A 15,667-nucleotide genomic window follows, 5' to 3' on the forward strand; every position below is an offset into this window, starting at 1 on the left:
CACGATCGCGTGGCCCAAAACCGCACCTCATTTGGACTCTCCTAGCTCCCTCTATGCCTATATAAAGGCCCCTCCATTTTCGGATCTCCTTCCTCCCTCCGAAACCCTAAAAATCCGTCTCCGCCGCCACCGGACGTGTCCGGACGGAGCCGGACAACGTCCGACCCAGCCGCCACCGCCACGTGTCGCCCCAGGATACGCGCACGCCGCCGCCCCACTTCGTCGCCGCCGCCGGCCCGGGAGGCCCAGATCGGGCCCCCGAGGCCCATCCGCCGCCCGCCGCCGCCCTCCTCTTCGCGCCCGGCCACCCGAGGCAACCGGCGCCGCCGCGCGCCATTGCCGGCCCCGCCGCACCGGCCGACGACCGCCGTCTCGCCACTCGCCGCCCCCGCCGCCAAGCTCGTCGCCGGAGCCCCGCGGTCGCCGCCCCGCCTCCGTGAAGCTCCGGGCGCCCCGCCTCCTCGTCGCCGGCGGCCTCTCCGGCGAGATCCGGCCGCCGCGGCTCTATTTCCGGCGGTCCTCGAGCTGCTACAGTGCCCCGGCCGCGCCTCGGTTTCCGTGCAAACCCTAGATCTGGGGTTGTTTTTTTTCTAAGTCCTTAAATTTTCAGTCCATATGCTCCTGTTCGAGGCCCCGTAACTTTTCATCCGTAGCTCCAATTTGGGCATATAGCATATCAAAATGTTCATCTTAGAGAGTACATCATTTCATTCCATTGCATCATTTTCATTTGAGCTCACCTTGAGTTAATTGTCAGATCTGTTACTCCGTTTAGCATTTTTGTCATTTTTGCCATGATTAATGTGTGTATGATATGCCTGTGAGTTCTTAATATGTTTTGTTAAGGGTTTTTTCATCTTTCCAGAGGTGCAACCCATGTATTTTTAGGATGTGTGTGGTGACTTGTGCAAGCTTGCAAAGTGGGGCACTTGCTAATTTTGTTTTCAGGGACTTAGTGATTTCACTAAGTCCTGGGATTGTTTATCTCATGATGCCATATATTCATGTTGTTTCCTAGTGATCCGTGCCTCTTTTGAGGATGATCAGTAAGGGAGTTTTGTTAATCTTGTAGTGCTCTATCCATCCATATCTTTGTTTGAAATTATGGAGCACCCTAGCTTGAGTCAATCGAGCTCTACTTTTGCTTCGTTGCGAATCTAGGCAGATCGTCAACTTGTTTGCGATTTTACCGATGTTATTGTAGTTGATCCGTGGATGCTATGCCATTGTTCTTGCCATGCCTAGCTTGTATTTTGTGCCTTCTTAAGGGATGTATGCTTGTCTTGCCATGACTTGCACCGTGGTGAGTGCATCAAGCTCGTAAACATGCTTTCGTGAGTTACGTTTCAGCATGTCCCAGTTTTCACTAAGTCTGAAAACTGATTATATTCTTGCTATGTTCGTGTGCTTGTTAGTATTTTTTGTGATCCCTTTTGGCTCAAGGTCACTAAGGGACTTTTGTTAAGCTTGTTGAGTAGCTCCATGCCATGTCTTTCTTTGTCATGTTCAGATCCTGTAGCATGTTGTTTTGTTGCTCCGAAGAGGGCTATATGATCTGAAATTCCAGACAAGTGTTAATTTCACCAAGTTTGAGATCTGTCTTACCATTTGCATTTTTGCCATGCTTGTTTGAACATCCTAATGGATGAATTGACCGTAGCTCAGTGCTAGACTTTTGTTAAGCATCTTGTGTGCATCCCTGCCATGTATTTTGTTGTCATGTTTGGGTGCTGTAGCATGTTTATTTCATTGCATTTAGAGGCCTACTTGCTGTAAATCGCAGACAGGTGTCATTTTTGAATCGCTTGCCATTTCCAAACCGTAACTCCGATTCTGGCATTCTTTATATCGTTTTCAAGTGATTTCATCTCATCTTTCCAGTGGTACACTTGGAATTCCAAGTTGAGTCCAGGTTCATGCATTTCCTGTCTTATCTTGCATTTTGCATCCCGCATCGCATCCAGCATAGCATATCATCTTTGCATCGTGTTGTTTGAGTTTGCACGTGGTTGATTGTATCCTTGTTGCTTGTTCGTATTGTTTGGGTAGAGCCGGGAGACGAGTTCGCTAACGAGGAGCCCGTTGAGTTTGCTTTCGAGGATCCAGTCAACTCTGACAACTGTGCAGGCAAGATGATCATACCCTCGAAATCACTACTATCTTTGCTATGCTAGTTTGCTCGCTCTTTTGCTATGCCATTGCTACGATGCCTACCACTTGCTTACAAGCCTCCCAAATTGCCATGTCAAACCTCTAACCCACCATTGTCCTAGCAAACCGTTGATTGGCTATGTTAGCGCCTTGCTCAGCCCCTCTTATAGCGTTGCTAGTTGCAGGTGAAGATTAGAGGTTGTTCCTTGTTGGAACATCATTTATTTACTTGTTGGGATATCATTATATTGCCATGTTATCTTAATGCATCTATATACTTGGTAAAGGGTGGAAGGCTCGGCCTCTCGCCTAATGTTTTGTTCCACTCTTGCCGCCCTAGTTTCCGTCATATCGGTGTTATATTCCCGGATTTTTTTGCGTTCCTTACGCGGTTGGGTTATAATGGGAACCCCTTGATATTTCGCCTTGATTAAAGCTTTTCCAGCAATGCCCAACATTGGTTTTACCATTCGCCACCTAGCCTTTTCTTTCCCTTGGGTTCTGCAGACCCAAGGGTCATCTTATTTTACCCCCCTCGGGTCAGTGCTCTCCTGAGTGTTGGTCCAACCGAGCGATGTCCGGGGCTACCAGGGGCGACTCTGGGCTGGCCTACCCGACGTCTGGCTCATCTGAGTGTGCCCTGAGAAAGAGATATGTGCAGCTCCTATCGGGATTTGTCGGTGCATTCAGGCGGTGTTGCTGGTCTTGTTTTAACCTGTCGAAGTGTCTTGAATTACCGAGATATCGAGTCTGATCGGAACGTCTTGGGAGGAGGTCTATTCCTTCGTTGACCGTGAGAGCTTGTCATGGGCTAAGTTGGGACTCCCCTGCAGGGATTTGAACTTTTGAAAGCCGTGCCTGCGGTTATGGGCAGATGGGAATTTGTTAATGTCCGGTTGTAGATAACTTGAACCTTAATTAATTAAAATGAATCAACCGAGTGTGTTACCGTGATGGCCTCTTCTCGGCGGAGTCCGGGAAGTGGACACGGTGTTGGAGTAATGTTTTGCGCAGGTTGCTCTCTAGTTTCTCGCTCGCGCTTTGCCTCCTCTTCTCGCTCTCCTTTGCGAATAAGTTAGCCACCATACTTGTTAGTCGCTTGCTGCAGCTCCACTTATATTTACCTTGCCTTACCTATAAGCTTGAATAGTCTTGATCGCGAGGGTGCGAGATTGCTGAGTCCCCGTGGCTCACAGATTACTATTACACCAGATGCAGGGCCTGATGATTCCGCTCCAGGAGACGCGTATGAGCTCAAGTGGGAGTTCGACGAAGACTCTCAACGATACTACGTTTCCTTTCCCGATGATCAGTAGTGGTGCCTAGTTGGGGGTGATTGGGACCGTGTCGCATGTTGGGTTCTCTTTTATTTTGGCGCCGTAGTCGGGCCATGAGTGTTTGGATGATGTAATGTTAATTATGTACTTGATTGACGTGGCGAGTGTAAGCCAACTATGTTATCTCCCCTTATTATTCATATTACATGGGATGTTGTGAAGATTGCCTAACTTGCAACATATGCCTTCAATGCGATTATATCTCTAAGTCGTGCCTCGACACGTGGGAGCTATAGTCGCATCGAGGGTGTTACAGATCCTTAGCACCGAACGTATGGCACCTCCGCGTTCAGCACACGTTCATCTCGGTGACGTCCCGCGAACTCACGATCCAGTAGAGCTCGGGGAAGAGTTTCGTCAGCAGGACGACGTGGTGATGATGTTGATGAAGCTACCGTCGCAGGGCTTCGCCTAAGCACCACTACGATATAACCGAGGTGGATTATGGTGGAGGGGGGCACCGCACACGGCTAAGAGATCAATAGTTCAATTGTTGTCTATGGGGTGCCCCCTGCCCCCGTATATGAAGGAGCTAGGGGGGAGGCGACCGGCCAAGGAGGAGGGCGCGCCATGGGAGGAGTCCTACTCCCACCGGGAGCAGGACTCCCTCTTTTCCTAGTTGGAGTAGGAGAGGAGAAGGAAGGGAGAGAAGAGAGAAGGAAAGGGGGGCGCCGCCCCCCTCCTTGTCCAATTCGGACTAGAGCGGGAGGTGGCGCGCGGCTGCCCTTGGCCATCGCTCCTCTTATTTCACTAAGGCCTATTAGGCCCAATATACTCCCCGGGGGGTTCCGGTAACCCCCGGTACTACGCTAAATGTTCGAAACCTCCTAGAACCTTTCCGGTATCCGAACATAGTCATCCAATATATTGATCTTTACGTCTCGACCATTTTGAGACTCCTCGTCATGTCCGTGATCATATCCGGGACTCCGAACTACCTTCAGTACATCAAAACACAAAAACTCATAATACCGATCATCACAGAACTTTAAGCGTGCGGACCCTATGGGTTCAAGAACTATGTAGACATGACCGAGACATGTCTCCGGTCAATAACCAATAGAGGAACCTGGATGCTCATATTGGTTCCTACATATTCTACGAAGATCTTTATCGGTCAAAACCGCATAACAATATACATTGTTCCCCTTGTCACTGGTATGTTACTTGCCCGAGATTCGATCGTCTGTATCCCAATACCTAGCTCAATCTCTTTACCGGCAAGTCTCTTTACTCGTTTCATAATACAACATCCCACAACTAACTCATTAGTCACATTGCTTGCAAGGCTTATAGTGATGTGCATTACCGAGAGGGCTCGAAGATACCTCTCCGACAATCGGAGTGACAAATCCTATTCTTGATCTATGCCAACTCCACGAACACCATCGGAGACACCTATAGAGCACCTTTATAATCACCCAGTTACATTGTGACGTTTGGTAGAAAACAAAGTGTTCCTCCGGTATTCGGGAGTTGCATAATCTCATAGTCATAGGAACATATATAAGTCATGAAGAAAGCAATAGCAGTAAACTTAAACGATCAAGTGCTAAGCTAATGAAATGGGTTGTAACGCCCTCGATGTGGCTATAGCTCCTACGTGTCGAAGCACGACTTAGAGGCATAACCGCATTGAAAGCAATGTCGCAAGTAAGGTAATCTTCACAACATCCCATGTAATACATAATAAGGGGAAAGGTACATAGTTGGCTTACACTCGCCACGTCAAACAAAGTACATAAATAGCATTACAACAACCAATACACTCATGGTCCGACTACGGTACCAAAATAAAAGATCAACCCAACATGCGACACGGTCTCGATCGCCCCAACTGGGCACCACTACTGATCATCAGGGAAAGACACATAGTAACGGCGTGAGTCTTCGTCGAACTCCCACTTGAGCTCAAGCGCATCATCTGGAACAGAGTCATCAGGCCCTGCATCTGGGTTGGAAGTAATCTGTGAGCCACAGGGACTCAGCAATCTTGCACCCTCGCGATCAAGACTATTTAAGCTTATAGGTAAAGGCAAGGTAATATGTGGAACTGCAGCAAGCGACTAGCATATATGGTGGCTAACCTGTTCGCAAAAGAGAGCGAGAAGAGAAGGCAAAGAACAAACGAAGAACTAGAGAACCAACTACGGCAAACATTACTCCAACACTGTGTTCACTTCCCAGACTCCGCCGAGAAGAGACCATCACGGTAACACACACAGTTGATTCATTTTAATTAAGTTAGGGTTCAAGTTATCTACAACCGGACATTAACAAATTCCCATCTGCCCATAACCGCGGGCATGGCTTTCAAAGTTCAAATCCCCGCAGGGGAGTCCCAACTTAGCCCATGACAAGCTCTCATGGTCAACGAAGGATATACCTTCTCCCGAGACATTCCGATCAGACACGGTATCCCGGTTCTACAAGACACTTCGACAAGTTAAAACAAATCCAGCAACATCGCCCGAATGTGCCGACAAATCCCGATAGGAGCTGCACATATCTCGTTCTCAGGGCACACTCAGATGAGCAATCCGTACAACTAAAACCAAACCTCGAGTTTCCCCGAGGGGGCGCTGCACAGGGCTCTAGTTTGGACCAACACTCAGAGGAGCACTGGCCGGGGGGGGGGGGGTTTAAATAAGATGACCCTTGGGCTCCGTAAACCCAAGGGAAAAAGAGGCTAGGTGGCAAATGGTAAAACCAAGGTTGGGCATTGCCGGAAGAGTTTTATTCAAGGCGATTTGTCAAGGGGTTCCCATTATTACCCAACCGCACAAGGAACGCAAAATCCGGGAACATAACACCGATATGACGGAAAACTAGGGCGGCAAGAGTGGAACAAAACACTAGGCAAAAGGCCGAGCCTTCCACCCTTTACCAAGTATATAGATGCATTAAGATAACAAGATAATATAATGATATCCCAACAAGAAAATAATGTTCCAATAAGGAACGGTCTCCAATCTTCACCTGCAACTAGCAACACTATAAGAGGGGCTGAGCAAAGCGGTAACATAGCCAATCAACGGTTTGCTAGGACATGTTGGGTTAGAGGTTTGACATGGCAATTTGGGAGGCAAGATAAGCAAGTGGTAGGCATCGTAGCATAGGCATAGCAAAAGAGCGAGCATCTAGCAAAGCAAAGATAGAAGTGATTTCGAGGGTATGATCATCTTGCCTGCAAAGTTGTTAGAGTTGACTGGATCCTTGAAAGCAAACTCAACGGGCTCCTCGTTAGCGAACTCGTCTCCCGGCTCTACCCAAACAAGACAAACAAGTAAAACGAATACAATCAACCACGTGCAAACCTCAAACAACATGATGCAAACATGGAATGCTATGCGGGATGCGATATGTGATGCCTATGCAAGAATGCCTACCACTTGCTTATCTTGCCTCCCAAATTGCCATGTCAAACCTCTAACCCACCATGTCCTAGCAAACCGTTGATTGGCTATGTTACCGCTTTGCTCAACCCCTCTTATAGCGTTGCTAGTTGCAGGTGAAGATTGGAGACCGTTCCTTGTTGGAACATTATTTTCTGGTTGGGATATCATTATATTATCTTGTTATCTTAATGCATCTATATACTTGGTAAAGGGTGGAAGGCTCAGCCTTTTGCCTAGTGTTTTGTTCCACTCTTGCCGCCCTAGTTTTCCGTCATATCGGTGTTATGTTCCCAGATTTTGCGTTCCTTACGCGGTTGGGTAATAATGGGAACCCATTGACAAATCGCCTTGAATAAAACTCTTCCAGCAATGCCCAACCTTGGTTTTACCATTTGCCACCTAGCCTCTTTTTCCCTTGGGTTTTCGGAGCCCAAGGGTCATCTTATTTAAACCCCCCCGGGCCAGTGCTCCTCTGAGTGTTGGTCCAAACTAGAGCCCTGTGCAGCGCCCCCTCGGGGAAACTCGAGGTTTGGTTTTAGTTGTACGGATTGCTCATCTGAGTGTGCCCTGAGAACGAGATATGTGCAGCTCCTATCGGGATTTGTCGGCACATTCGGGCGGTGTTGCTGGATTTGTTTTAACTTGTCGAAGTGTCTTGTAGAACCGGGATACCGAGTCTGATCGGAATGTCTCGGGAGAAGGTATATCCTTCGTTGACCGTGAGAGCTTGTCATGGGCTAAGTTGGGACTCCCCTGCAGGGATTTGAACTTTCGAAAGCCGTGCCCGCGTTTATGGGCAGATGGGAATTTGTTAATGTCCGGTTGTAGATAACTTGAACCCTAACTTAATTTAAATGAATCAATTGTGTGTGTTACCGTGATGGTCTCTTCTTGGCGGAGTCCGGGAAGTGAGCACGGTGTTGGAGTAATGTTTGCCGTAGTTGGTTCTCTAGTTCTTCGTTCGTGCTTTGCCTTCTCTTCTCGCTCTTTTTTGCGAACAGGTTAGCCACCATATATGCTAGTCGCTTGCTGCAGTTCCACATATTACCTTGCCTTTACCTATAAGCTTAAATAGTCTTGATCACGAGGGTGCGAGATTTCTGAGTCCCTGTGGCTCACAGATTACTTCCAAACCAGATGCAGGGTCTAATGACTCCGTTCCAGATGATGCGCTTGAGCTCAAGTGGGAGTTCGACGAAGACTCACGCCGTTACTATGTGTCTTTCCCTGATGATCAGTAGTGGTGCCCAGTTGGGGCGATCGGGACCGTGTCGCATGTTGGGTTGATCTTTTATTTTGGTACCGTAGTCGGACCATGAGTGTATTGGTTGTTGTAATGCTATTTATGTACTTTGTTTGACGTGGCGAGTGTAAGCCAACTATGTACCTTTCCCCTTATTATGTATTACATGGGATGTTATGAAGATTACCTTACTTGCGACATTGCTTTCAATGCGGTTATGCATCTAAGTCGTGCTTCGACACGTAGGAGCTATAGCCGCATCGAGGGCATTACAAGTTGGTATCAGAGCCTTCCCCGACCTTAGGAGCCCCCACTGCTTGATCGAATTAGCGGACGAGTTGAGTCTAGAAAAATGTTTTGAGTCATTTAGGAATTATATATCGGAGAGTTTAGGAATTCTTTTTACTCCCCGGTCCCATCATTGCTCTGGTAAGGCATCCTGACGTAGAGTTTTGACTCTTCTCTTCTCAAATTTCACTAAATTTTTTTTAGGATCACGCGGGTATCTTGGAATCGTTCCGATCGATTTGTGACGAGAACATTGTTCTTGGTGCCTCTTGTCTTTAGGGGTTGTGGCAGTGTCCCGGGGAGTTGAGCTCCGAGGTGTTGTCGTCACAATTTTATCGTTGCAGTTCTGGAATACCTAAGTTTAGTTTGCCGACATCGAAAATCTCTTTTATGCAGTTGTTGGGAGATATAGCCGCATCGAGGGCGTTACATGGGTCAAGTCAATCACATCATTCTCCTAATGATGTGATACCGTTGATCAAATAACAACTCATGTCTATGGCTAGGAAACTTAACCATCTTTGATCAATGAGCTAGCCAAGTAGAGGCACACTAGTGACACTATGTTTGTCTATGTATTCACACATGTATTATGTTTTCGGTTAATACAATTATAGCATGAATAATAAACATTTATCATGAAATAAGGAAATAAATAATATCTTTATTATTGCCTCTAGGGCATATTTCCTTCAGTCTCCCACTTGCAATAGAGTCAATAATCTAGATTACACAGTAATGATTCTAACACCCATGGAGTCTTGGTGCTGATCATGTTTTGCTCGTGGAAGAGGCTTAGTGAGCGGGTCTGCAACATTCAGATCCGTATGTATCTTGCATATCTCTATGTCTCCCACCTGACTTGATCTCGGATGGAATTGAAGCTTCTCTTGATGTGCTTGGTTCTCTTGTGAAATCTGGATTCCTTTGCCAAGGCAATTGCACCAGTATTGTCACAAAAGGTTTTCATTGGACCTAATGCACTAGGTATGACACCTAGATCGGATATGAACTCCTTCATCCAGACTCCTTCATTTGCTGCTTCCGAAGCAGCTATGTACTCCGCTTCACACGTAGATCGTGCCACGACGCTTTGTTTAGAACTGCTCCAACTGACAGCTCCACCGTTCATTATAAACACGTATCCGGTTTGTGATTTAGAATCGTCCGGATCAGTGTCAAAGCTTGCATCGACGTAACCATTTAGGACGAGCTCTTTGTCACCTCCATAAACAAGAAACATATCCTTAGTCCTTTTCAGGTATTTCAGGATGTTCTTGACCGCTGTCCAGTGATCCACTCCTCGATTACTTTGGTACCTCCCTGCTAATCTAATAGCAAGGCACACATCAGGTCTGGTACACAGCATTGCATACATGATAGATCCTATGGCTGAAGCATAGGGAACACTTTTCATTTTCTCTATATCTTCTATAGTGGTCGGGCATTGAGTCTTACTTAATTTCACACCTTTTAATACAGTTAAGAACCCTTTCTTAGCTTGATCCATTTTGAACTTCTTCAAAACTTTATCAAGGTATGTGCTTTGTGAAAGTCCAATTAAGCGTCTTGATCTATCTCTATAGATCTTGATGCCCAATATATAAGCAGCTTCACCGAGGTCTTTCATTGAAAAACTCTTATTCAAGTATCCTTTTATGCTATACATAAATTCTATATCATTTCCAATAAATAATATGTTATCCACATATAATATTAGTATGCTACAGAGTTCCCACTCACTTTCTTGTAAATACAGGCTTCTCCAAAAGTCTGTATAAAACCATATGCTTTGATCACAGTATCAAAACGTTTATTCCAACTCCGAGAGGCTTGCACCAGTCCATAAATGGATCGCTGGAGCTTGCACACTTTGTTAGTACCCTTTGGATCGATAAAACCTTCATGTTGCATCATATACAACTCTTCTTCCAGAAAACCATTCAGGAATGCAGTCTTTACATCCATTTGCCAAATTTCATAATCATAAAATGCGGCAATTGCTAACATGATTCGGACGGACTTAAGCATCGCTACGGGTGAGAAGGTCTCATCGTAGTCAACTCCTTAAACTTGTCAAAAACCTTTTGCAACAAGTCGAGCTTTGTAGACAGTAATGCTACCGTCAGCATCAGTCTTCTCCTTGAAGATCCATTTGTTCTCGATGGCTTGCCAATCATCAGGCAAGTCAACCAAAGTCCACACTTTGTTCTCCTACATGGATCCCATCTCAGATTTCATGGCCTCAAGCCATTTTGCGGAATCTGAGCTCATCATCGCTTCCCCATAGTTTGTAGGTTCGTCATGGTCAAGTAACATGACCTCCAGAACAGGATTACTGTCAGTGTCAAAACCGGCAGATCTCGGGTAGCGGGTCCCGAACTGTGCGTCTAAGGCGGATGGTAACAGGAGGCAGGGACATGATGCTTACCCAGGTTCGGGCCCTCTTGATGGAGGTAATACCCTACGTCCTGCTTGATTGTTCTTGATGATATGAGTATTACAAGAGTTGATCTACCACGAGATCGTAGAGGCTAAACCCTAGAAGCTAGCCTATGGTATGATTGTATGTTGTCCTACGGACTAAACCCTCTGGTTTATATAGACACCGGAGGGGGCTAGGGTTACACATGGTCGGTTACAAGGGAGGAGATATACACATCTGTATTGCCTAGCTTGCCTTCCACGCCAAGGAGAGTCCCATCCGGACACGAGACGAAGTCTTCAATCTTGTATCTTCGTAGTCCAACAGTCCGGCCAAAGGATATAGTCCAGCTGTCCGGAGACCCCCTAATCCAGGACTCCCTCAGTAGCCCCTGAACCAGGCTTCAATGACGATGATTCCGGCGCGCAGTATTGTCTTCGGCATTGCAAGGCGGGTTCTTCTCCAAATACTTCATGGAAGATTTTTGAACACAAGGATAGTGTCCGGTTCTGCAAAACAAGTTCCACACCCCACCGTAGAGAGAATAATATTTCCATAAATCTAATCTGCTGACATGTTTTGGTAGCACAACATCACGTCACGGCCCGGTCCTTATCTGAACTGTTTTTCTCAACTAGCTACGCATATTGCGAGGTGGTTTTTCTGTCACGTCTTGTCAAAGCAGAGATCATGTCCCCCTTATTATGGGATTCTCATGAATACGGATGTGGGTAACCCAACCGTGCCTGTTGGTATGACTCCTAGATCTTAGGCAAGTCCAAAACGGCCACGAGGAGGACGCTTGATATTCACCCTCTTTATAAAGAGGATGAGGCCTTTTCTTTTTTCCTCTCATGCTCAATCGAATCCTTCCCTCGCCTCGAGTTCTAACACCCAAAGCTCAGGTCAGGTGCTTCGGACCTTCAACTATGTCCGGATCCAACCTTCAAGATCAGTGGATGCCTTCCTCTGTCATAGAGGAGGACATCAAGAAGCTGAGAGAGGCTAGATATCCGACCGCCGAAATTTCGCATAGGCTGCCTGCCCGAGGCAGGTCATCCCTACTACCGAACCCACCTAGAGTGTCGTGTTCATCCCACTTCCTCCGAGGACTAGGCCTCACTCTGGATCCCTTTGTTAGGGGTCTTATGTTCTATTATGGGCTGGATTTCCATGATCTAGCCCCGGATTCCCTTCTTCACAACTCGTCATTTATTGTCGTATGTGAGGCCTTCCTCCGCATTACCCCTCACTTCGGCCTGTGGCTCAAGACCTTCGATGTGAAGCCGAAGATGATCGAGGGGCGGCACGCAGAGTGCGGAGGTGCCTTAATAGGCAAAATCGTTGATGCTCCATGGCCAGAGGGTTCCTTCCCAGAGGTGTTCAGATTGTGGTAGCGGGAGTGGTTTTACATCACAGCTCCCCGAAGTGCCAAGTGGGTAGCCGCCCCCACCTTTCGCTCGGGCCCCACATCGCAACTGATGTCATGGATCAGCAGGGGGCTGAGCTGGGGTCCAGCAAAGGACGTGCCAATATTGCAGAGCCATATCTGAGATCTCTTTGAGAGAGATTTCAGTCTGGTTATGGTAATGCAAGTTATGCTAGTTCGTCGAGTCCAGCATTGCAAACGTCGGCCCCTCCGTATGTGGGAATTCAACCCGGAAGGACCGCGAGCTATTCAGCATTTCCTTGGCATGACGCTTGAAGAGATGTACAAATCATTCTTCGGACCCCAAATAGAGTGTCCGGACACCACCGAGGATGTGGGTTTGAGCTGCAACCGCCCTGCTACCCAAGTAAGTAATCCCATGGCCTAACCCGCTGTCCTTTTATTTATCATGGCATCATTCTAAAGAGTCGCTCTTTGACCAGGACTGGATAACAAAGGCGAAGATGATCAGGTGTTCGGCCCCCCTTCCTGAGGGCTTGGATAATCTGGCACTGGACAAGATGCTCAAGCCGGCGCCTTATCTAGTGCCCTCAAAGGAATATGAAGGGGGGATTGAAGAGGGCGAAAGCGGGCCTCACTCGCTACTCATTCCAACCGGGGGAATGAGCGCCTCCGCGAGGGAGGATAGTGATGGGGAAGAATCTGACATTCTCTCTGCCCGGGGAAGGAAGAGGACTACCTCTGAAGATCCGGAAACTAAGGTTTCCAAACGGGAGAAGAAATCTTCGCCAGAGGGTCCTGCCTCGGAGGGTATTCTTGCCGCACAACGTCCGCGCGGGGATCAGCCCTCTACCGAGATGTAAGTAATCAAAAAGTACTTAATAGTGAAAATATCCTACCTCACTTCTAAAGACAATAACCGATGCTTATAAATTGTAGTCCGGATTGTAGCCCTTCTCGATAGAGTTTGTCTTCGGGGGATCTTCTTCCGGAGATGATGGAGAGAGAAACGCCTCCCCCTGACACCCCACCTCATAAGGCGGGCGACCCTGAAGTGTCGTCGCGGAGGGTATCTTCGGATCCGCCAAGGCCAGAGGATAACCCTTTGGCTACCCGGAATCCCCAGTATCCGGCTCCTAAGGAGAGCGGCAGGAAGAGTCCGGAACCGTACAGTGTGCGGTCGGATGCACCGAAGGATCTTCTGGGGCAAGCGGCCGTCTCGGAAGCGCATCGTACGCTGATGAGTACGGTAATTGAAAGGATTTCATCCGCTAAAAGTGGATTGCACGAAGCCTTTATGAGTCTGCTGAAAGGCTTTGAGGTACGTGAAATAGTGTATGTTTTTGACATTGTTGAGGAAATCGTTAACTGGTAGCTGCTCGGTTGGCTGGTGAGTAGGGGATTAATAGGCTAATCAGCAAGTTAATCGGCCATTTAATCAATTAATCGGACGATTTATTGGGTAATCGGCTACTCGGGGACCCTATGAGTAGGGATTAATCGACAAGTTAACTGGTTAATCGGATGAATTCTTGAACAGGGGTTTTTGATAGTACCACACACGTTAGGTGTGCCCTATGCAGATAGTAGCCCCTGAGACTCTGGTTGTCGTCGAGAACGGCGGCAACCCGAGGATCATATTCCCAGGTAATAACCCGACTACCTTTATGTGTAGGTGGCTGAGGCTCCAGTGGCTAGCCGAACTGATGGGTTTACCGAGCTAAAGCAGCGGCTTGATGCGGCCGATGGCGATATCATGCTTGTCAACCAGCGGCTTGATGAGGCATAGGGTAAGTGATTTCTCTGGTGATCGTCACATAATAATAGGAGCATGATGCCAGTATCTTTAATATGTTGTGACTGCAGATGGAGCTGCCACCGTGGAGACCCTTCGGGCGGAGCTTGCCCGAGCGAAGGAACAAGCAAGGAGTAGCAATGCGGCCGCTCTAAAGGCAGCCGAAGAGTTGAGGGCCGAACAGGCCGCGTATTGCGAGAGCAAGGAAAGAATGGCCAAAATGGATGTAGAGTTAAAAGATGCCGCTGACTGTTACCAGCTTCTTGAAGAAGAAAGCCGAGCGAGGGTGACGAACCTGGAGAAGGCCCTGGTAGCTGCCAAGGTAGCCCGCTCCAAAATTAGAGCGACCAAGGAGGAGCTACATCAAGCTACAGATATCGTGTCTGGGAAGTCCTTGTTGCGGAGTAAATTCGGAGATCCGAAGAATGCTCCTCTTCACCGACTATGGAGTTCTGCAGACGCCTACGTGGATTTGGCTGCAAGTGCTGCTGATGCGGCAGAGTACTTCAAGGATCAGAAAGATCACGAAGTGGAAAAGCTGTTCTGGTCACAGTTTCATGCTCCAGTCCGTCCGCTGCTGTTGAATGAGCGAATGGCCGAGTGGGCCGAGCTCCATAGGTTGTCCGGACTTGCCATGAGGTCTGTTGTGGATCATCTGTGGCCGGGAGGGCCAAGGCCGAATAGCTATTTTAGTTTAGTGCAACAATTCCTTGGTGTTGTGCCGCGCATCGATGCTATGAAGAGATCGGCGTGCATAGAGGGTGCGGGGATGGCCTTTGCCCGTGTCAAGACATACTGGGCGGAGATGGAGGCCACCACTGTTGTGACACAGGGCTCGGCCGTAGGCTGAGTGGCTGCCGAGCACTACTTTGAAGAAGTTCTTGAAGGCGCTCGTTCGATAGAGGCTCAGTGCTCGAAGAATATTATGTTCTAGTGACATGTACTTCCATTGTAAAAACAATGTTTTATGGAGTTATCAAGGTTGTATTTATACTTTTGCCTGAAAGTACTATGATGCCTCGTGTGCCGCTGTTTATGTGTATATGTATATAACCTAAAAGTTTGCAGTCGTCGGCTTCCGCCCCCACGCATATAATGCGGGGGTGTTTGCAGAAAACGCGTATCCACACTTGATCCAACGTCTTGGTCCATTAAGGAGGTGGTAGCGTAGAGAACGAGGCAATCAGACTATATTGCTTTAACATTTTCACTTAGCCATAGGAGTTTGACGGTGGGGCTAGTATATAGCCCCTGGTACTTCTGCGCTCGTCCGAATACGGGGCGCGTACGTACATGACCGGGAAACGGCCCTTCGTTAATGCGGAGGAATCCCGAAGATTCCGCTGAGTCATCGAGTGGTTGACCAGTCTGTCGCTATATCATGACTGTCAGTTTTTAGCTTTCTCTACTGAGGTGCTCATCCGGATGAACCAGGGCACAGTAGTTCTCCCAATGCTACCTTAGCCGATATAACGGAACGTAAGGTACCAAAACGTGGGAGCCTGGCAAACCCAACATTTGACCAAAGACATGATTCGGAGCTGATGCATATAGGGCCAAACTCACGACGCCGAACACTCCCTAAGGTGTTCGGTCTTTATAACATATACCAGGCTAAACAATGCCCTTAATAATAAACC

This window comes from Triticum aestivum, chromosome 5A (genome assembly GCF_018294505.1).
Source record: "Triticum aestivum cultivar Chinese Spring chromosome 5A, IWGSC CS RefSeq v2.1, whole genome shotgun sequence".
NCBI classification, from domain to species: domain Eukaryota; kingdom Viridiplantae; phylum Streptophyta; class Magnoliopsida; order Poales; family Poaceae; genus Triticum; species Triticum aestivum.